This window comes from Urocitellus parryii, chromosome 12 (assembly GCF_045843805.1).
Source record: "Urocitellus parryii isolate mUroPar1 chromosome 12, mUroPar1.hap1, whole genome shotgun sequence".
In the NCBI taxonomy this organism is placed as follows: Eukaryota; Metazoa; Chordata; class Mammalia; order Rodentia; family Sciuridae; genus Urocitellus; species Urocitellus parryii.
Window position 1 is genome coordinate 31422220 of NC_135542.1, and position 23703 is coordinate 31445922.

General features: G+C 39.4%; 1 protein-coding gene across 1 annotated transcript in view; it reads left to right on the forward strand.

Moving 5' to 3' along the window:
* Positions 1–23703, forward strand: part of LOC113197251 (uncharacterized) — a gene marked incomplete at its 5' end in the record, with an annotated part of 197566 nt that overhangs the window by 140858 nt on the left and 33005 nt on the right. The gene's annotated exons all lie outside the window — the stretch shown is intronic.

Here is a 23703-nt window from a genome sequence, read left to right on the forward strand (position 1 = left end):
AAAACAAACAACAACAACAAAAAACACCACCACTCCATGAAGTCAGCCTATAGAAGCAGTCCAAATATTAACAGCCAAGCCTCTATCCCAGAGCAAGGGAAAAATGAAAGTAGGGGCAGATTCAAATGGAGGTTATAGGTAAGTTCAAACTAAAAGGGCACAACCAATAGCCTTGATGCTTTTCCAATACCTGTTTAACACAGAGTTTAACCAACAGCCCTGGTAATTTTACAATATGTATCTGTTTAGCACAGATTCTGATCAGTTTCCCTACCCAGAAGGGACATAAGCCCCTAGATTAGTACATGTAAGTGGAAACCTACTGCCAGATTCCCTTCAGCCCTGCAAGACTTCTCTTTTTCTTTTCACTGAATAAATCCTACTCCTTTCACTCTTGCCTTCCATTATTATCCAAGGATCTCCTTCATATTCGTGAGAAAAGAAGAACCCAGAAAGAAATTGGCAGTCAGCTGCTAGGGCCCACAATTAAGAGCTGGAATGTGCCACTCGACTTAAAGGAATCCCCATATCTATCACAACCCTGTTGTCAAATTGGTCTAGAAAGAAACACAGACGAATGAGTCCATCACGCAGCCTCTCTGGACAAGGACGCCTCCTTCACTGACTACACAGAGGCCCAACCCATCCTTGCCACAGGTACCTTCACTGCCTCATTGATCACTTGGACTTTGTGCAATGGGCAGAACTTTGGAATCAGATTTCTGAAGAAGGCCAGTGGTTCAGTGGTGCTCCAGGGCTCACAGGAAGCTGCGGGGTCAGGGGGCGTGTCAGAGAAGCGCAGATGGAGAAAGACAAGAGCCAAACTGGGGGCGGCTGAGTGATCAGCCATATCCTTCCCATATGCACCCGGGAAGGAATATCTCCAAACTGCACAAACCGCTGTTCCCAGCGCCCCTCACCCCGGGAAGGTCCAGGCTGTCCCTCTCAGGCCCCACTGGGGCTGGGAACATGGAGTCTCAGGCCACTCCACCACACAGGAGTGCACGTGCAGCAGCTCTGGGGTCAGTGACCAAGCTCAACCCAGCACAGTCTGCTAAGGGCAAGAGGTCACGGAGAGCAGGGTGGTCCGGCGTGTTCCTGACCTTCTCCAATCTGCCAGGAGGAGCTCTTGGCGCGCTCGGCTACGTGGGTGCAGCGGGCTATTGCCTAGCAGTCCACGCGAGCCCAGCACCAACGCGCGGTCCGCGGTGGACGCGGATGCGCGCAGCCTCTCCCATGAGACGCCATCAATAGGCGCCATCATCAACTGCTAGGTACTTCGCGGTCCAAGGTCCCCAGATAAAGTCGCCCACCTTGCCATTGCTCCAAGGCCCTGCGCGCACGCTTTCTACGTCACGGGGCGGGGCCTCGGGTTCGCCACACAGCTGGGGCTGCACGTCGGAACAGACGGAGGTACGTGGCAGCGCGGGTGTCGCGGGCTTGGTCCATTCTCACAGCAGCAGCTGGACTGCATACCCCGGGGTGAGAGTGCTGGCGTCAAATACCAGCAGCTTTCGGGGTAAAACCCAGCTCAGTGACTATCTGTGGAAGCCCAGGGACGCCCGGCCGCGGAGACTGAACAGCGCACTTCTGAATGATGAAGGGCTGATAGAAGAAAACTGGAAAGCAGCTTTAAAAGCGCTCAGAATGTCGGAAATGCTGGAATACACCTGTAATCCCAGCAGCTCCGGAGGCTGGGCTGGAGGGTCGCAGGGGCAAATACAGCCTCCGCAATTCAGCGAGGTCCTGTATCAAAATAAAATATATATTTTTTAAAGGGCAAGGAATGTGGTTCAGTTTAAGCACAGCTGAGTTCAAGCCCTAATACCACAGAGGGAAAAAATGTCTTAGATTTTAATGAGAGTAGTGTTTCGATGTAGCCCCCCAAAAAACCCCAATCAAAATCATTAGCTTCTTTCCTTGTCAGCAAGATTTTTACAAAAAAATATCAGTGGCTGGGGTTGTAGTTTCTGGGTAGAGCGCTTCCCTGGCATGTGTGAGACACTGGGTTCAACTCTTAGCACCACATATAAATAAATAAATAAAGGTGCATCAACAATTAGAATAATAATAATAATAAAGTCAGCAGGATTTCTGCAGAAAGCTCCTTGTGGTTTCAGGTTTCCTCTTGTGAAAGTTAGGTCTGCAATCAAGCTTGTTGCTATGCAAATGTTATTTCTGTTTTCTTAGTAAAAACTTGTGAAACTTTTGTCCTACCTAAGAATATGAAACAAAAAGTAACTGCTATGTTAATTACCATGTAGTGTAACCACCCACTAGGTATAAAACTCAAAGTTTTATCTCCAGGCTGGAGGTCCAGAGATTTTTCAGCTTTAGCCCATCTGGACCTGTGTAGGTTAAATAAACCTGCTTCCTAAAAATTCCTCAGGTGTATGGCATCATCTGTCCTACATCAATAAACCTTGCCAGCACCTCTGGGACACCTTAGGATACCAATTCTAAGATGACAGTTTATAGCTTTGAAAATCAGAAAGATCCCAAATCAAAACCTCAAGGCCTTTGTAAAATAAGAACAAACCAATTCCAAAACCAGTAGAAGGAGATAATTAAAATCAGAACCAAAGTCTATAAAATAGACAATAAAATAATACAAAGGATCATTTAAAGCATCAATGAAATTAAGAGTCGGTTCTTCTTGGGAAGCCAAGCAGGAGAATCACCATTTCAAAGTCCTCCTCAGCAACTTAGAGAGGCCCTAACAAACTGAGCAAGACCCTATCTAAAAATAAAATGCATAAAGGGCTGGGCATGTAGTTTAATGGTTAAGGGACCCTGGGTTCTGAAGGGTTATGGAAAATAATATTCCTACAAGATAGCCACCCCCACCCCAGGAAAAATGGAAGAATAGTGTGGCTCAGGAGGAGGGGAAAAAAACTAGCCAAATATTAAACCTCTCCCAGTACATCCTTTCCCAGTAACAATTGCCTGGAAAGAAAAAGCAAACTTCAATCGCTTTCTGGGTTCAGCCCCAGCATCTCCACCAAAAGTCAACATTCACTTCTTCCCAACCACAATGGGCCCTGAAGCAGGGAAGCAGATACTGAAAAGCTGGGCCCTGGACTTTTACCTTTTCCCATTGCAAATGGGTCCTGGAAGGAGAAAAACAAATAGTGAAATCTAGGTAAAAAATGGGTCTCAGAGTAAGAAAGATAAACAGTGAACACTTAGTTCGGAGCTTTCCCCAGGGACAATGAGTTTCAAAGTTTTTACAACTGCTTTCTTGAGTTGAAATTTTAACCTGCACAACTAGGTTCCTGACTGTTTGAACAGAACAGTGTTCTGTTATAATCTCCAATGATATTAATTCACCCTCATTGTAAACTATAAATCCCAGACTTCTGTACCCTGTAAGCCATTTCCATACCTAGAAAATAAACCCTTTCTTGCCTGATTGATTGACTCCACTGCAGGGAAAAAAAAAAAAACAACTTGCTGATCTTTTTGAAGTCTGCTTCCATCCCAGTTATTTGTATTTTCATTATGGTGCCAAATTATTTTTGCTTACAAGTTTAATTCCTGGCACCAAAAACAACTATATATACAGTTTGCTCTTTGAAAAGATAAAGAAAATAGATAAATCTGTAGCCAACCTAACAAAAACAAAACACTCAAATTAAAAAAAAATAGAGTTGAAAAAGAAAGAAAATCACCACAGACATCATAAAAATCCAGGGGATCATTAGAACCTATTTTGAAAACTGATATTCTAAGGTTGGGGTTGTAGTTTAGTCGTACAGTGCTTTCCTAGTGTGTGTGAAGCACTAGGATCTATCCTCGTAACTATATAAAAATGTAAATAAATAAAGGTATTGTGTCCATTTACAACTAAAAATATTTTGAAAAAACAAAACTTATACTCTAATATTTTAGAACACCTAGAGGAAATGGATACATCTCTAGACATACGTAACTTGCTGAAATTTAATCAAGAAGTTTTAGGAAAACTAAACAAAACAATTAGAAGCAATGAAATATAAGCAGTAATAAAAACTGTTCCACCAAGAAAAACCAAGGTCCAAATAGATTCTCAACTGAATTCCACACCAGACCATCAAAGAGGATATCATGCCAACTCTCCTCAAATAATTCCATGAAATAGAAAGGGGTAAAATTCATCAAATTAATTCTATAAAACTAATATCATCCTGATACCAAAACCAGATAAAGATACATCAAGGAAAGAAAACTATAGACCAATATCCCTGATTAAATTAGATGCAAAAACCTTAATAAAATATTGACAAGTCATAATCAACTGATTTTGGAACTCATTTGTTTTTGTTTGTAAGGGCCTTGAGGTGCATCCTTTATATAGGATCTATCTGATTTTCTCAGGTAGGCACTCAAAGCTATAAACTGTCTTCTTAGAAAAGCCTTCATATTTCCCCGTGGTTTCTGGTATGTTTTATCACTATTTTTGTTTGAGTCTAAGAATTTTAAAAGTTTCTTCCTAGTTTTCTTCTATTATCTATTCATCATCCAAAAGTGTATTGTTCAATCATATTCAATATTAAGAAGATTGTACATCAATCTTCTTGGTTTCATACCTGGGATGCAAAGATAGTTTAACATATGCAAGTCAATAAAGGTAATTTACCACATAAAGAGAATTAAGGACACAAAGCATATAGTTATGTCCATAGATGAAGAAACAGCATTTGACAAAGTCCAGCACCTATTCATGTTTAAAACACTAGAGAAACTAGGGGAAGAAGAAACTGACGTCAGCATCATACAGGCTATCTGTGAAAACCCCAAGGCCATCATCATAGTGAATAAGGAAAAATACAAAGCATTTCCTTTAAAATCTGGAACAAGACAAGGATGTCCATTCTCACCACTCCTGTTTAATACAGAATTAGAACTTCTAACCAGTGTGTGTTAGAAAGAGAAGGAAATAAAAGGATAAAAATGGGAAAGGAAAAATAAAATCATCACTGTTGATGACATGATTGCATACATAGAAGGTTCAAAAACTCCACAAGAACACTGCTGGAGCTAACAAATTCAGCAAATTCACAGGTTACAAAATCGACATGAAAAACCAATGGTTTTCCAGAAGGGGCACAGGGTTTCAAGAATCAGTATCTCGAGGATGAATGTGACCTCTGGAAGTAGACAGATGGCACTCAGTTTCCATCTCCACCAGTGACCATCATGGTGACCTAAATGAACTAACTCACTCCTGTGTTGCTTCATGCATCACGGTTATGAATTTATTTTTCTCTTAAAACACCCTTGTCTTTTTTTTAACCTTTCTTTATATGTAATTCCTATGTACTACCGGCTTCTATCAGTATCTTATTCAAATTTATCTGTGTGTGTGTGTGTGTGTGTGTGTGTGTGTGTGTGTGTGTCTGTGTTATACATTGCTTTCATTCTTTGTGATGTTTTCTCCATAGCTCATATTTGGAGATAATCCCCTGCAAACATATTTAGATTAATTCCTTGCACTTAAGCCTCAGAGCTGAAGCTAGCCACATTGGCCTTCACAGTTCTTTGTGAAGACATGTTCCCAGGTGATGTTTTCACTTGGAGATTTAGCAAGTTCTTTGATCTATGCTCTATATTTTAAAAATAAAATATTTTTATTTTTTAAAAATACTGTCTTACTCTATGACTTCATATTCTTTCCTATTTGATGTTTCAAGTTGTTCATTTTTAGCATTGTTGTGATACAGATGAGGCTTCTCTTTGCAATTTCCATAGTGTGCTTTTTATCACCATGCTTGTGGGTGCATGATACCTGTTTTAAAATTTTTCTTGTCATAGGAAATATAATATATTGTTGTTTCTTAGTTTTCTTAATTCAGTGCTTAGTCACTTCCCAAAAATTTCCCAAGAACTTCCCAGAAGCTCCAGAGGCATTCACTCAAGGAATTATTCCCACTGGAGAAGAGCACTGGGGTGTTGATCTAGTGCTGATGTTCTGAGTAAGTGTCACTATCCAACACTTACATTATAAGAAAAGGATGGGTCATATGGTTTAGTGGAGGCATTTTGATTTTGGAATCAGGCAAAGTGGACCCCAAATCTCAGCCCAACTCCTTAATAATTGTGGGACTTTAGACATGTTCCTTTATGTTAAACAGTTATATGAACCACACTTATAAGAAAATGCAGAATGATACTGAGGGTCAAATTATAGGCAATTCTTCAGTCTTATCTGTATCCACAAACTTGATGATGTGCTCCTACTCCTACTCTTGTCAAAACTCAGAATCTCTTTCCCAAACCTTGAATCTGAACTTTTCTTTTTTTCTATGGCCTATCGAGAGCTGTGATCATGAAAGTGTATTAATTGGATAGATAAGATCAAAATTCCTTGAATGATTTTGCTTTTGCTTTCATAACCCTGTCATCTCCATGAGATGAAGCCCACATTAGCTTTTTGGAGGATGAAATATCATGAGGAGGAGGACCAAGGGGCTCCAGTTGACAGCCAGCCCACCCTCTGAAGTCCAGCAATCTTATAAAAAATCAGCTAACTATATGCAGCATTCAGACCCCAGCTGAGTCCAGCCTAGATGAGTGACCAGCCCAAATCATGAGCTAATACACTTTAAAGTATTTATATCCAGTGATTTATAACTAATATATTCACTATCTTAATGCCAAGATTAAATCACATGTGACTTAATGTTATTCGGCAAATAAGAGGTGCCATACATGTGCTGATTTTCTTTTTTCCTACCTTAAAAGTTAGATCTCTCATTAGATAGTGTTGAATTATACAGAAATATATGCAGGCATATATTGGTGCTAAACTCTCATAGTGCCCATCCCACAGAAGGAAACAGATTTCACAGCCTGGCCATTAGGTCAAATTTCAAAATCATATGTTCCTTTATCTTCTTTAAATAGAGCTTAACTGAAGAGATCTAAATACATGTGACCCCCCACCTCCGTGGACACCCACCTTCCTTTGTTTACTGTGTGATATATGAAAGGAAAATGGCTTTGTGCCCAGCATCAAATGAGAAATAGTGGGAGAAATAGTGGCCTACTTTGAATACTTGTTGGTAGGAGCTCCTTGCTCTTTCTGAAGGTAGTCTTTCCTGGGCTTTGGACCAAGGAGAAATATTACTAAGAAGTTTTATTCTTTTCCTGTGGTGCTGAAGTCAGGGGAGCCATAGCTCTGCAAGCTGGAGTGTGACCACTGTGAATTGAGATGTGTTGAAATAAAAAAGAGTGAGTTTTCAAGATACAGCTCCAAAAATATAAATACTTAATTAATAATTTTATATTGGTCATATTTGATAATATTCTGCATATATTGCTTAGGGCCTCTCTTAGTTGCTGAGGCTATTTGAACCTGCCATCCTCCTGCCTCAGCCTCCCAAGCCGCTGAGATTACACTTGTGACTCACATTTTGTTTGAGTCCGACATTGCTGCTTTAGAGTATTGTTTCCCAGTTCAGAGATCAAGATACTTCCTGATAAGACCAGAGAGCAGAAAAGCATTTTAAAAATTAAAATAATTGCTAATCTTTTATATTCATGAATAATATATAAACATATAATTAAGGTTGATATGAGACAGGGTTCAATGCACATATCTTCCTGGATAGGATAGATTCCGCTACTCAGAGGAAGTCGTGTCTTAAAACATCTGCAGTTTGAATTTCTGGGTTCAATATATAGATCCTCAAAAGAAAAAGAAAATAGTCAGCCATGGTGGGGCACAACAGAAATCCAAGGTAGAGGCCATTCCAAGTTAGAGGCCACCTTGGGATACAGGAAAAACCTCATTTCAAAATTCAGAGAGAGAGAGAGAGAGAATATGAATATAAAAGGACTGGGGATGTAAATGAGGGATAGAGAGTCCCTGGGTTATATCGCTAATACTGGAGGAAAACAAACCAACAAACCCACCAAACAAAAACAAAAACAAAAACAAAAACAAACAAACAAAAAAAAACAAGAGCCAAGAATCTGTCGTTCTGTTCTCATTCATCCTTGGTTGGGTGCAAACTACTGTCACTCAGAGCGTTGGCTCACTGGGCTCCGTTCGAGGGGGCTGGCCCTGAAGTCCTGTCCAATCAGGGGCAAGTGGGTGAGATCTGTCCAATCCAGCTCAGAGCCCGTGACGAGGGGACGGATTTCTGCCGTCTATCGCCGCTGTTCTCTGGAGCCCACCATTCTTCCGGTCCATCTGCAGCTTCGTTGTCCTATGTCCTGCCGTCCGCGTCGCTCTACCACGGAGGCGCTGGGGACCCACCGGAGAGCGCTGCGCTCCCGACCGCCTGGAAATGGTGAGTGAGCGAGGGCGTCTGGAGCCCGGGCGCTGCGTGGAACTGGCAGGACTGGCGCGGCGGGAACCTGAAACGGTGGGTGGGACACCCCGTCCTCTCCAGTCTGCAGCCCCGAGTCCTCCTCAGGGCAGCGCCGCCCTCAGCCGCTCAGGCCGTCCTAGCCGAGCGCAGGTCCGCCGCGGCGGGAACCCAGCCCCCCCTCGGGTCACTGCGTGGTCGCCTCGGCCCTGACTGAAGCCCTGTCTGGGCAGCAGCCTGCCAGCAGCCCGGCCTCTCCCCAGCTGTGCGGTGAGACCAGGGACCATCCTCAGGAAGGGTCCACCTCTGTGAGTGGTGTTCCTGCGTGAGAATAGCTGGGGTCTGCGGGGACCCCCAGCTCCCCCACTTTCTGGGCCTCCCGAATGTGCGGGAAACGGCACGTCCAACCCAGAGGAGCCTGTCCTGTAGCCTAGCTCTTTATAAATGCCTAAGTTATAGATAAACTCCTAGGTTTCCAGCTCCCTGTCCACATGGCAGTGTCGAATTCCCCTCTCCAGGTTGTGAACTATTTGTTTCCCATGCTACATTTTAAATGGACACATTTTTCTCCAAGTATTGGATGGCACTTTTTAAAGATTTTGTGTTCTGTTTTGAGGGTTGTTTTCTTTTCTTTTTTCTTTTTTTTATGAGAGGAGAGCAGAAAATTGCTTGAGCATTTGGGGGAAAAAATGTGTGTGCTTTTCCCTTTCTCTTTCCTAAGCACAAAAACTTACCACTATTCTTTTTGAGTTGTGATTCTCCTCTGTAGACTTCATTGTGTGAAGTGTCCACACTCCATCCTCCCATCTTTTCTTGGCCCTGGGTTTCATAAATGCCTGGCGCAAAGTGCCGCAACCCCGTCTAAATCCTCCTGGAGTGACTAGTGTACGCATTCCCTGGGTCTTGTGCTCCTAGAGAATAGCTGGAATTGTGAGGGTGAAGCTTCTCAGAAAATAACTGAATGTCCTGTCCTGATCTTTCTTTCATCTAAAAGGCATTTCAATTGTTTCTTTTATTAGCTACTGTGAATAGCACTTCAATGAAAATGAGAGTACAGTCATTTCTTTGACATACTGATTCCAATCCCTTTAGATATGTACCCAGAATTATTGTTACTGAATTATATGGTAGCTCTATTTTTTAGTTTTTTGAAAAATATTTATGCTATTTAAAATACTGTACAAGATTTATATTCTAACCAACATTCTGTAAGGGTTTTGTTTTCCTCATATGTCTGTACTCTGAAGCACTTGTTATCCTGCAACTTTTTGATAATAGCCACTTTAACAACACTGTTCAGGCTGCAGGAGGTCTGCTATTGATTGGTGAAGTCCCTAATGCAATTTAGAATCCAGTCTGTCAAATTGCCACTAGAAGAGTGTGCTGTGACTTTTTCTGAGATCTGTGGTTTTTAACCCCTTTTCTTCACTACTGGTGGGGATTGTGGCCCTAAGGAGTACTTGCATACCAAAGTAAAACCACTTGTTTATGATCTATGGAGATTTACACATGCTCAGTTACCTTTGCTCACAGAAGATTAGGATGAAAACCCAGGAAGAAAAGGTGTTGAAGTTGAGGCTCTCAGTGCCTGGACAGACTCCTTCTAAGAATAATTGGAGTTATTACTAGAGTGAACTGTGGGAGAGAGCTCAGGAAGTGCCAAATTCCCACTCAGGCTGCTAGTGGGAGCCTGTATTTCCCTTTTTAACTTTATAATTCTGGCTAGACAGCAGTTGGCAGAGTATGCTGGCAGATGGAGAGTCAAGTCTATGGATAAACTGAAACCTTCAAGATTTAACTAATTGTCATCCCTGGTCCCAGACCACTCATGAAAGTGGTCTTGATACTTGTGTATATGTATGAGGTCCCTTCCTCTCTCAGCACTAGGTAAATAAGATGCAAACCAGAGAAAACTTTAGAGTTCATATATATATATATGGTCCCAATCTTCCTCTCCTAAGTGTCTCAACTCATTTGTGACCTGACTTTGTCTAAGGTCTTGAAACATGTAGATATTTATGGAAACAGTGTATCCATAGAGAAAGGAAGAGGCAGGAGTCTTCTATTCTGCTGAATTTCCAACATTATCCTCCATTAACATCTGCCTTTTATTGTGGTGCTGGGGTTTAAACCCAGACCTTGCATATTCTGCATGCACACTCTACCAGTGAGCTGTGTGCTCCCAGCCCCAGCACCTAGTTTTAGATTGGATTGGTCATCCTTTCAAATCTGATGTAATTCTTGATAAGTTTTGGATTGGTATTTGGCCTTTCTGTTGCTCTTGACAATAGAAAATTTACATACATGTTGATTCAGCTATGGGTTTTGTTTTTATTATGAATCCTTAGTCACTATTAATGCACAATTAGAGTTTCATAATATATATTAGTGTCAAGTAATGACAACTACTTGTTTTGCTTTTAGAAATCAGAGGGGGTTTGGGCTAATTTTGTATGTATTTTACAGATGAATTGTAGGATGTTTTGTCCTTTCTTTCACTAAAAGGAAAGCATGCTGAAATTTTGATGGATAATGTTGGAAATTAACTGTGAGGAAAATGATAATCTGTAGAAGGATGAGTTTTATCATCTACACATTGTGTGTGTGATTGAGTCTTTTATTTGCTTTTGTAAATTTTAATTTTTTGGTAAATTATAAATATTTCCTTTGAAAGCATGCATACACATGAAGTATCACATGGATGAGACAGCTCTCTAATACTTATCTGATGTTTTCTGTGGTTAAACTGAATGTAATGTGACCAAAAATGTGGCTGGGTCCTAGAAATCATTTTTCCCCACTTTATTATTTATTCCTAAGATGCAAACCAGAGAAAACTTTCCCCTCCCTCTAGATTTCAATTGTTTTGACCAGAATTGCTGGGTCCTCACATGTTTTTATAGTTCACACATGCACTGTGCTGATGGTGTATCATGTATCTTCATAGCCAGTTTTTGTAAGCACAAATTACATTTTCTCTTTAGTTCATAATCCATTTATTCCATATTTTTTTATTATTGTTTAATTTTGTCTAGCTGATGTGACTTTTTTTTTTTACATTGCTCTAAGATTTTTTTTTTTTACATTACTCTAAGATTCCTTAAGATTTTTGGAGCCTTTTTATCAGTATTAACTATTGAGATATCTGCTTTTTTTTTTTTTTTTTTTTTTGGTGTCCTGTCTTTTTCTTTCCTACTAAAAATGTTTGGTTATATGTGAGGGAATTATTTTCATCCACTGTGTCACTTCTCTTTTTACCTTTTAATGGTAGCATTTGATAAATAAAATTTTTATTTTAATGTTGCCCAATTTTATTATTTTTTAACATGTTGTTTTGTGTAATTTTGAAAATAACTCCCTTGTTTTGGTTCTTAGGATTAGAACCAAAGGAGTGCTACCATTGAGCTACATTTCAACCCTATTTGAAATTTATATATTTAGATGCATATAATTTTTATAGCTTTATTGTAGTATAATTGACGTATAATAAGACAGGGTCTCACCAAGTTGCCCAGGCTGCCATAGAAATTTCTATCTTCCTGTCCTAGCTTTCCAGGAAAGCTGGTATTATAGATGTGTACCACCATGTCCACCCTGTAACTCCCTTTGTTATAATAATTTTTGAATGTTTTGATTTGCTTTTGTATTTAAGTGTCAGAGAACAATGATTTATCATGTGATATGAGGAAAGGCTACAATTGCATTTATTATCAGTCACACAGATACCCCATTTTCCCAGCAGCTTTCTTTGGAAACGATGCCATTTTTCTACTTTCCTGCAGTGCAAACTCTTGTAACTTATCATTGTCTAAATTGCAAGTGTCTCTTTAAAGGTTCTGTCTTTAGATCAACAGGTCTATTTATTCATCTTTTATGAGGTGTACATTGACTGCTGTAACGTTATAGCATACAGCCATGTGTGGCACAATGACCCTTTGGTTGGTGACAGACCGCATGTACAGTGACAGTTATCACATATAGCCTAGGTATGTAGTAGTGTACCATGTAGGTATCAGTGCTCTGTGTGATGAATGCAAAATAAAAAATTACTTTACAGTGATTTACAGCATTATCATCTACACATGGTATGATTGAGGTTTTTGTTTGCTTCCATAAATTTAAATTTTGTGATAATTTTACATATTTCATTTTTTAGTTGTAGATGAACATAGTACCTTTACTTTTATTTTATTTTTATGTGGCATTGAAAATCAAACTCAGTGCCTCACACATGCTAGGTAAGCACTCTATCACTGAGCCACAACCCCAGTCTACATATTTCCTTTTAAAGCATGCATACACATGAATTACAATGACTCACAGTGTTTCCCAGAAAGTATATCAACATTAGATGAGGCAGCCTTGAAAAAATATATAAATATATATCAGATATATATGTTTAATTGATACATAATTTTTTTTCTGAAGTTTAACCTGAGTTCTTTAAATTTTATTTGTCTTTTAAAAGCATGAAAATTTGGGGCTGGGGCTGTAGCTCAGTGTTAGAGCACATGCCTAACATATGTGAGACAATGGGTTCAATTCTCAGCACCACATAAAAATAAATAAATAAATAGAAGATAGATAAATAAAAGTATTGTGTCTATCTACAACTAAAAATATATTTTAAAAAAATAAAATAGTAAAATAAAAGCATGAAAATTTGACGTTGCTGACACTCTGTGCATGTGTTCACTTTCAATATGTTTAAATTTTGCTCTTTTGCCTAAGGCTGTCTTTCTATACTCTCCTTTTCATAAAATTTGCCTTTTCCAAATTATTGAGACTGATTATTAGTTAATGAATTCTTAGGCTCTTTATTAGTTTAATTCTTAGGCTCTTTATTAGTTTAACTATTGAAGAATGTGTGTTTCCTTTCTTACTTCAGCTTTAGATGCATACAATTTTTTTAGCTTTCTTATGGTATAATTGACATATAATAACCTGTACATATTTCAGGTATATACTTTTATCTTTTGCATATATATCCTTTCATGAAACCATCACCACATTCATCATAATTAATGTGTCCATAACCCTAAATTGTTCCTTGGTCCTTTTTAAAAATCCTTCCTTTCTGCTCTTCACCACTTTTTAAAACTAATTTTGATCTTATTGGGCAAAGTAAAAATAGGATTAGTTTTAAAATTATATAGATCAATGAATTATCACAAAGGGGACACACCTTGTAGCTAGGGTCTCCATTAAGAATCAGAACGTTGGACTGGGGATGTGGCTAAAGCGGTAACGAGCTCGCCTGGCATGCACGCGGGGGCTGGGTTCCATCCTCCGCGCCACATAAAAACAAAATAAAGATGTTGTGTCCACCGATAACTGAAAAATATTCATATTCATATTCTCTCTCTCAAAAAAAAAAAAAAGAATCAGAATGTTCCTGTACACGGTAGCACATGCCTGTAATCCCAGTGAGTTGGGAGTATGAGTCAGGAATTCAAAGCTAGCCTCCCAGCTTAGTGAGGCCCTAAGCAATTTAGTGAGACCCTGTTTGAAAAAATAAAAAGGGGAGGGGATGTGACTCAGTGGTTAAGCACCATCCCTGGTGCGCACGCACAAACACACACACACACATAAGGAACCAGAACATTAATGAACATACATAACCCCCCTTTGTGCCCTCCTTGTCTCCCTGTCCACTCTGTTGTCCATACTTGTGCATTACTTGTAACTACAGAAACATGTCTAATGTGTACCGCTCAAGTGTTCTTTACAGCAAACAAAGAACAGAAGTGTAAATTTTCTTTCTTCCTTTTTTTTTTTAAAGAGAGAATTTTTTAATATTTATTTTTTAGTTTTTTGGCGGACACAACATCTTTGTTTATAGGTGGTGCTGAGGATGGAACCTGGACCGCACGCATGCCAGGCGCAAGCGCTCTACCGCTTGAGCCACATCCCCAGCCCATAAATTTTCTCTCTTGAATTATAAGACAAGTAGCCTAGTGGATGCAGCTGTGGGTCCATCATCACTTACCTGCTGTATTAGGACTCACATATACACATATCATTTTATTTTCACAAATTTGTAAAGTATGAGTACTTATTTTTAATTTAAAAATGAGCAAAATTATATTCCAGGAGCTCAGGGTTGGGCTCACAATTGATAATTACTTGTCAAGAAGCCTGTGGACTCAATGGACAGCAATGACCTCAGATGCATCCTCTGGGGATTTTCTTCAACTGTGAATGTCATCATTTCCTAAGTGTTGCATGAGAAATGCAATAAAAATACCTAAGATGTGTTGAGGAAAAATAGCTTCAGCAGCAATATTAAAACAATGTTACTAGAAAAAAAATGAGATGTAACAGAGAACTCCCTTCTGTGACCTCCAAAATAAGATTGGCTTCAGAACTAAATTCTCACACAGATCAAATGCAAATTTATCCTAAATATTAGAGCTATTTGTAGGTTTGCAAGATTTGTCAGCCATAGAACTTAAGAGAGATATTTGGAAACAAACATGAAATACTCAGATTGGGAGGTTTCTCAAGGGAAAATGTCATATTGCCCATCCCAACACATTCCAGAGGAGAGATGGAAGGCTTGTTGAGTCCAGCATCAAGGACTGGGCCAGCCATTAAAATAGATTAGTCTTCTAAGAAAATATTTTAAAATTTACAGGCAGAGTAAATTCAGTTGATCTTCATGGATTTACTTATTAGTTGAAGAGAATATGATGTAAAATAATACATCAGAGACCACAACATTTTGTGAGTATAAGGTTTTTTTTTTTAATTTCAATTTTTCAATGAGTTTAGGTGTGTACTTGGATTTCATACAAAATGTATTTTTTGCCATTGGCTGAATTCCAAAAATACCTGAGAGCCTCACATTACTCTTACTTCTCTTAGCTATAAAAGGTCTTCACCACATTGCCTCTTGTTTATAATTTGATTGTCACCCACATCTCCTGTGAGGAGGTAAAGTATTGGCCTCAGTGAGTCTCAGCTTTCTGTGCCTGTGTGTGTGTGTTTGACATTCTCTTGTGTCTTGCACTGCATATAGACTGTTTCATGGCCACAAGCCTGGAATAAAGATCTTTACATTAATATACTTGATGCAATATTTAAATCAAATTGCTAGGGGTGGTATACTAGGAATAAATTGGACAATGAAAAGATGGACTGAGAAAGCTCAGGTTCCTGATAGTGCAGTGGCAACAAGGGCAGAGTCACATGTCTAAGAAGTGCTCCTTCCCACATAGGAAGAGCTTTCTAGTCCCTGCATTCCAGAACTCTCTCTGGTCTCACCTTTATGACAACTCTCCTCTGATAAACTAAACCCTCCACCTTTCTCCCTGACACATATGGTTGCATGTCTGCCTTAGCTCAGGGCCAGGTTAGTTTTCTGCCTTCTGATATCTGTCTTCTGTTGCATTCAGGAAAAAAGAATATTTATTTGCGGTTTATTCACTTTTTTCTTGTTCAGTATGTCAGAGCAAACTTTTTTTGTTGGCTTTCTGCATCTGCCAACTTTATTGAGAAACTGATTATTTTAAAATATATGTTTTCTGGGGCTGGGGTTGTGGCTTAGTGGTAGAGCACTTGCCTAGCTCATGTGAGGCCCTGAGTTCAATCCTTAGCACCACATAAAAATAAATAAATAAAATAAAGGTATTGTGTCCAACTACAATTAAAATATATATATATATATATATATATATATATTTTTTTTTTTTTTAAAAGGTATATGTCTAACTACAACTAAAACATAAATATATATTTGTGTGTGTATGTATGTATGTGTGTGTGTGTGTGTGTGTATATATATATATATACACACACACATACACATATGTTTTCTATTTTAGATTTATTTTAGAACTAGATTAGTGATGATCTCCCTACACTAGTTTCTGTTAAGTGTTTAACATGGTTGAACATCTTTTTTTTCTGTTTTAATATCATATTTATTCCATGTTCACTTTTGGTTCTGGCATTAAACCCAGATATACTCTACCACCAGCTACATCTCCAGTCCTTTAAAAAGTTTTTAATTTTGAAACAGGGTCGAGCTAAGTTGACCCAATGGACTTGTCCCTGCAAACGTCTGAGTTCAGCCTCCCAAGTCAACAGAATTACAGGTATGCACCACCAGGCCTGGACTATTTCCTTCTTTATTGAATTCACTACTTTTCTGTTTTCTTCTATTTCATTGTGTTGCTTTAGTTATTTTCACACATTAAGACATTAACGTTTGCTTTAGGGAGACATTTATAGAATGTCTAACTTTACCACTGACTTTAGCAGTTTAGACTTGATTCAAAACATAGCTGAAAGCCAGGCATGTTGCACATACCTGTAATCCCAGCAACAAGGGAGACATAGGAAGGAGGACCACAAGTTCAAGGCCAGCCTCAGCAACTCAGTGAGGCCCTGAAAACTTAGTGAGACCCTGTCTCAAAGTAAAAAAAAAAAAAAAAAAAAAAAAAAAAAAATTAAAAGGGCTGGAGATGTGGCTCAGTGGTTAAGTAACTCTGGGATCAAACCTCAGTACAACTAACAAACAAGCAAAAAAAAAAAAATAGCTGAAACTGACCAAACACTTGTTTTTTACTCTATATTCTTATTCTTAGGCTTTGTGGAACTATATAATGAACTAGATGAAATCCATGTTGCCTGGCCTCAGGAGAGTGTAATTCCTTGGCTAGTTTAACATCACAGTTCTGTAGACCTTTAAAAAAAAAATCACATTTCTATTGTTTGAAACACCAAGTTGTCATTTTAAAACAGAAACCAAAATTGAGGCTAAAGAAGGTGAGATCAGATTTTTCTGTTAAGAACCTAGGGCTGATTTTGATTTCATATACTTACAATGTATTGGAGATAACCATTCTGGCAACATTGCAGATATTGGATTTTAAGAGAGAATTGGAAATAAAATGAACAAGTATAAAGTCTATGTATGTTGGAGCTTTAGTCAGTGTATACATTTACACCCTGGGTCTTATTTATTTATTTTTTATTTATTTTTTTATTATTGGTCGTTCAAAACATTACATAGTTCTTAATACATCATATTACACGGTTTGATTCAAGTGGGTTATGAACTCCCACTTTTACCCCGTATACAGATTGCTGTATCACATCAGTTACCCTTCCATTGACTGACATATTGCCTTTCTAGTGTCTGATGTATTCTGCTGTCTGTCCTATTCTCTACTATCCCGCCTCCCCTCCCCTCCCCTCCCCTTTTCTCTCTCTACCCCTTCTACTATAAATCATTTCTTCCATTTGTATTATCTTGTCTTACCCCTCCTTTCCTCTTATATGTCATTTTGTATAACCCTGAGGATCACCTTCCATTTCCATGCGATTTCCCTTCTCACTCCCTTTCCCTCCCACCTCTCATCCCTGTTTAATGTAAATCTTCTTCTCAAGCTCTTCGTCCCTACCCTGTCCTTGTTTACTCCCCTTATATCAAAGGAGTCATTTGGTATTTGTTTTTTAAAGATTGACTAGCTTCACTTAGCATAATCTGCTCTAATGCCATCCATTTCCCTCCAAATTCTATGATTTTGTCATTTTTTAATGCAGAGTAATACTCCATAGTGTATAAATGCCACATTTTTTTTATCCATTCATCTATTGAAGGGCATCTAGGCTGATTCCACAATCTTGCTATCGTGAATTGAGCTGCTATGAACATTGATGTAGCAGTGTCCCTGTAGCATGCTCTTATTAGGTCTTTAGGGAATAGACCGAGAAGGGGAATAGCTGGGTCAAATGGTGGTTCCATTCCCAGCTTTCCAAGAAATCTCCATACTGCTTTCCAAATTGGCTGTACCAATTTGCAGTCCCACCAGCAATGAACAAGAGTGCCCTTTTCCCCGCATCCTCTCCAGCACTTATTGTTGTTTGACTTCCTAATGGCTGCCAATCTTACTGGAGTGAGATGGTATCTTAGGGTAGTTTTGATTTGCATTTCTCTGACTGCTAGCGATGGTGAGCATTTTTTCATGTACTTATTGATTGATTGTATGTCCTCCTCTGAGAAGTGTCTGTTCAGGTCCTTGGCCCATTTATTGATTGGGTTATTTGTTATCTTATTGTCTAATTTTTTGAGTTCTTTGTATATTCTGGTTATTAGGGCTCTATCTGAAGTGTGTGGAGTAAAGATTTGTTCCCAGGATGTAGGCTCCCTGTTTATCTCTCTTATTGTTTCTTTTGCTGAGAAAAAACTTTTTAGTTTGAGTAAGTCCCATTTGTTGATTCTAGTTGTTAACTCTTGCGCTATGGGTGTCCTATTGAGGAATTTGGAGCCCGATCCCACAGCATGTAGATCATAACCAACTTTTTCTTCTATCAGATGCCGTGTCTCTGATTTAATATCAAGCTCCTTGATCCATTTTGAGTTAACTTTTGTGCATGGCGAGAGATAGGGATTCAGATTCATTTTGATGCAAATGGATTTCCAGTTTTCCCAGCACCATTTGTTGAAGATGCTATCCTTTCTCCATTGCATGCTTTTAGCCCCTTTATCAAATATAAGATAGTTGTAGTTTTGTGGATTGGTTACTGTGTCCTCTATTCTGTACCATTGGTCCACCCGCCTGTTTTGGTACCAGTACCATGCTGTTTTTGTTACTATTGCTCTGTAGTATAGTTTGAAGTCTGGTATCGCTATACCGCCTGATTCACACTTCCTGCTTAGCATTGTTTTTGCTATTCTGGGTCTTTTATTATTCCATATGAATTTCATGATTCTTTTATCTATTTCTACAAGATATACTGTTGGGATTTTGATTGGCATTGCATTGAACTTATAGAGAACTTTTGGTAATATCGCCATTTTGATGATGTTAGTTCTGCCTATCAATGAGCAGGGTATATTTTTCCATCTTCTAAGGTCTTCTTCTATATCTTTCTTTAGGGTTCTGTAATTTTCATTGTATAAATCTTTTACCTCTTTTGTTAGGTTGATTCCCAAGTATTTTATTTTTGGGGGGGATATTGTGAATGGAATAGTTGTCCTCATTTCCGTTTCAGAGGATTTGTCGCTGATATATAGGAATGCCTTTGATTTATGCGTGTTGATCTTATATCCTGCCACCTTGCTGAATTCATTTATTAGCTCTAATAGCTTCTTTGTAGACCCTTTTGGGTCTGCTAGGTATAGAATCATATCATCTGCAAATAGTGATAATTTAAGTTCTTCTTTTCCTATTTTTATGCCTTTAATTTCTTTCATCTGTCTAATTGCTCTGGCCAGTGTTTCGAGGACTATGTTGAACAGAAGTGGTGAGAGAGGGCATCCCTGTCTTGTACCAGATCTTAGAGGGAATGCCTTCAATTTTTCTCCATTCAGAATGATGCTGGCCTGTGGCTTATCATAGATTGCTTTTACAATGTTGAGGTATGATCCAGTTATCCCTAATTTTTCTAGAGTTTTGAACATAAAGGGATGCTGTACTTTGTTGAATGCTTTTTCTGCATCTATCGAGATGATCATATGGTTCTTATTTTAAAGTCTATTGATGTGGTGAATAACATTTATTGATTTCCGTATATTGAACCAGCCTTGCATCCCAGGGATGAATCCTACTTGATCATGGTGTATAATTTTTTTGATATGTATTTGAATCCGATTCGCCAGAATTTTATTGAGGATTTTTTCATCAAGGTTCATTAGAGATATTGGTCTGTAGTTTTCTTTCTTTGAAGTGTCTTTGTCTGGTTTCGGAATCAGGGTGATGTTGGCCTCGTAGAATGAATTTGGAAGTTCTCCCTCTTTTTCTATTTCATGAAATAGCTTGAAAAGTATTGGTGTTAGTTCCTCTTTAAAGGTTTTGTAAAACTCTGCTGTATACCCATCCGGTCCTGGGCTTTTCTTAGTTGGTAATCTTTTGATGGTTTCTTCTATTTCCTCTATTGTTATTGGTCTGTTTAGGTTGTCTATATCCTCCTGACTCAATCTGGGCAGATCATAAGACTTAAGGAATTTATCTATGCCTTCACTATCTTCTATTTTATTGGAGTATAGGGATTCAAAATAATTTCTAATTATGTTCTGTATTTCTGAAGTGTCTGTTGTGATATTGCCTTTTTCATCCCGTATGCTAGTAATTTGGGTTCTCTCTCTTCTTCTCTTCATTAGCATGGCTAAGGGTCTGTCAATTTTATTTATTTTTTCAAAGAACCAACTTTTAGTTTTGTCAATTTTTTCAATTGTTTCTTTTGTTTCAATTTCATTAATTTCAGCTCTGATTTTAATTATTTCTTGCCTTCTAGTTCTTTTGCTGTTGTTTTGCTCTTCTTTTTCTAGGATTTTGAGATGAAGTATGAGATCATTTATTTGTTGGTTTTTTCTTTTTTTGAGGAATGAACTCCAAGCAATGAATTTTCCTCTTAGAACTGCTTTCAATGTGTCCCATAGATTCTGATATGTTGTGTCTGTGTTTTCATTTAACTCTAGGAAGTTTTTAATTTCCTCCTTGATGTCTTCTAAAACCCATTGATCATTCAGCAACCTATTGTTCATTCTCCAAGTGATGCTTGATTTTTCCTTCCTTCTTTTATCATTGATTTTCAGTTTCATTCCATTGTGATCAGATAAGATGCATGGTATTATCTCTACCCCTTTATATTGTCTAAGAGTTGCCCTGTGACATAATATATTGTCTATTTTTGAGAAGGTTCCATGTGCTGCTGAGAAAAAAGGTGTAACTACTTAATGTTGGGTGGTATAGTCTATATATGTCAATTAAGTCTAGGTTGTTAATTGTGTTATTGAGTTCTATAGTTTCCTTATTTAACTTTTGTTTGGAAGATCTGTCCAGTGGTGAGAGAGGTGTGTTGAAGTCTCCCATGATTATTGTATGGTGGTCTATTAGACTCTTGAACTTGAGAAGAGTTTGCTTGATGAACACAGCTGCACCATTATTTGGGGCATATATATTTATGATTATTATGTCTTGTTGGTGTATGGTTCCCTTGAGCAGTATGAAGTGTCCTTCTTTATCCCTTTTGATTAACTTTGGCTTCAAATCTATTTTATTAGATATGAGTATGGCCACTCCTGCTTGTTTCCGCAGTCCATATGAGTGGTATGATTTTTCCCAACCTTTCACCTTCAGTCTATGAATATCTTTTCCTATCAGATGCGTCTCCTGTAGGCAGCATATTGTTGGGTCTTGTTTTGTGATCCATTCTACTAGCCTGTGTCTCTTGATTGGTGAGTTTAAGCCATTAACATTTAGGGTTATTATTGAGATATGGTTTGTTCTTCTAGCCATATTTGTTTATTGATGTTACTAAACCTGATTTGTTATCCTCTTTGACTACTTCCCCCCCCTTTACTGTCCTACCTCCCATTGTTGGTTTTCAATGTTATTTTCCATTTCCTCTTCCTGTAATGTTTTGCCAAGGATTTTTTGAAGAGATGGTTTTCTAGCTGTGAATTCTTTTAACTTTTGTTTATCGTGGAAGGTTTTAATTTCATCTTCTATCCTGAAGCTTAATTTCGCCGGATACACGATTCTTGGTTGGAACCCATTTTCTTTCAGTGTTTGAAATATGTTATTCCAGGATCTTCTAGCTTTCAGAGTCTGTGTTGAGAGATCAGCTGTTATCCTGATTGGTTTACCCCTAAATGTAATCTGCTTTCTTTCTCTTGCAGCTTTTAAAATTCTCTCCTTATTCTGTATGTTGGACATCTTCATTATAATGTGTCTAGGTGTGGATCTCTTATGATTTTGCACATTTGGCGTCCTGTAGGTTTCTAGGATTTGTTATTCTGTCTCAAAGAATGAGTCTGGGAAGTTTTCTCGTATTATTTCACTGAATAGACTGTTTATTCCTTTGGTATGGAGCTCTGTGCCTTCCTGTATCCCAATGACTCTTAAATTTGGTCTTTTGATATTGTCCCATAATTCTTGGATGTTCTGCTCATGGTTTCTTAGCAGACTTGCTGAGCTGTCTATGTTCTTTTCCAGTTGAAATACTTTGTCTTCATTGTCTGATGTTCTTTCTTCTAAGTGATCTACTCTGCTGGTAGTATTCTCAATTGAGTTTTTAAGTTGGTTTATTGTTTCCTGCATTTCTAGGATTTCTATTCGTTTGTTTTTTATTACCTCTATCTCCCTGTGAAATTGATCTTTTACTTCCTGGATTTGTTTGTCAATGTGATCTTTCATTGTCTGATTTTGCTGTCTCATGTCTTCCTTGAGACTCCAGATCATCTGAAGCATATATATCCTGAACTCTTTATCTCACATTCCATCTGTTGCAGCTATTACCTCTTCTAAAGTTGAGTTGACCTGCATTGCTTATGGTCCTTTCTTTCCTTGTCTTTTCATACTGCTCGCGTTTCTTTCTGCTTGGTGCAACTGTTGTGTTTTTGAAATTTACCCCCTATTTATTTATATTGCTCTTGTATAGTTGGGAAGTCTCCCTTGCAGGGCGGGTAGTGGCTGTGTTCCTCCTCTAATTAGGGTGATCTGTCTACCACGCTGATCGGTCGCAGGTCTGCCCCCCCTGCGGGCACGGGTGGCCGCTCTGCTCTGCCCCCACTCCAATTGTGGTAACGTAACTACCACACCCTGGGGTCGTTGGTCCTGATCTGGATGTGGGTGGCGGCTCTGCTGGGTCCCCACTCCAATTGGTGTGACGTGTCTATCACGCTGGCAGGCCTCTAGGCCGGTGGGTCACAGTTCTGCACAGCCCCCACTCCCAATGGGGGTACCTGACTACCTCTCCAATGGGTCACTGAGCCCCCTCCGGACCCGGGCAGTGACCCTGCTCCACCCCCACTCCAACCAGTGTGACGCAACTGCCTTGGTGTTACGTGTCCACCACGCTGGCAAGCTACCTGGCCTGTCTTTCCGGTGGGCCGCAGGTCTGCCTGCCCTGCTTGCTCAGATGGCAGCTCTGCACAGCCCCTACTCCAAATGAGGTTACTTGGCTACCGCGCCGTGGGGTCGCTGGTCCTATTCTAGGCGTGGGCGGCTACTCTCTTCAGCCCCAGCTGCATTTGGTGTGTCATGATACCACGCCGGCGGGTCACTTGGCCTGCTCTGGGCGCAGGTGGAAGCTCCACTCTGCCCCACAGCACCCAGCAGGAGCCTGACTGAGAAGCAGTCACTGCTGGTTCCCTAGCCTTGGGCCGAAGCAGCTTCGGTAGCCAGAACCCCGCCTCTCGGATTCCGATACACTCTCCGCTGGGAGCTGGCTCCAGCGAGCAACCCCCACGGGTTCCCCAGCCCCAGGCCAAAACTGTTCCGGGAGTCAGAACCCAGTCGCCCCAAGCTCAGCACACGCTCCACTTGGAGCTGGCCTCCACCGGTAGTCTCCGCAGTTTCCTCAGACCTGGGCCAGGTTAGCCCCGGGAACCAGAATCCAGCTGCTCAGTGCCCGGCGCACGCCTTGCCAGGCATGAGCCTCTAGGAGTATTCTC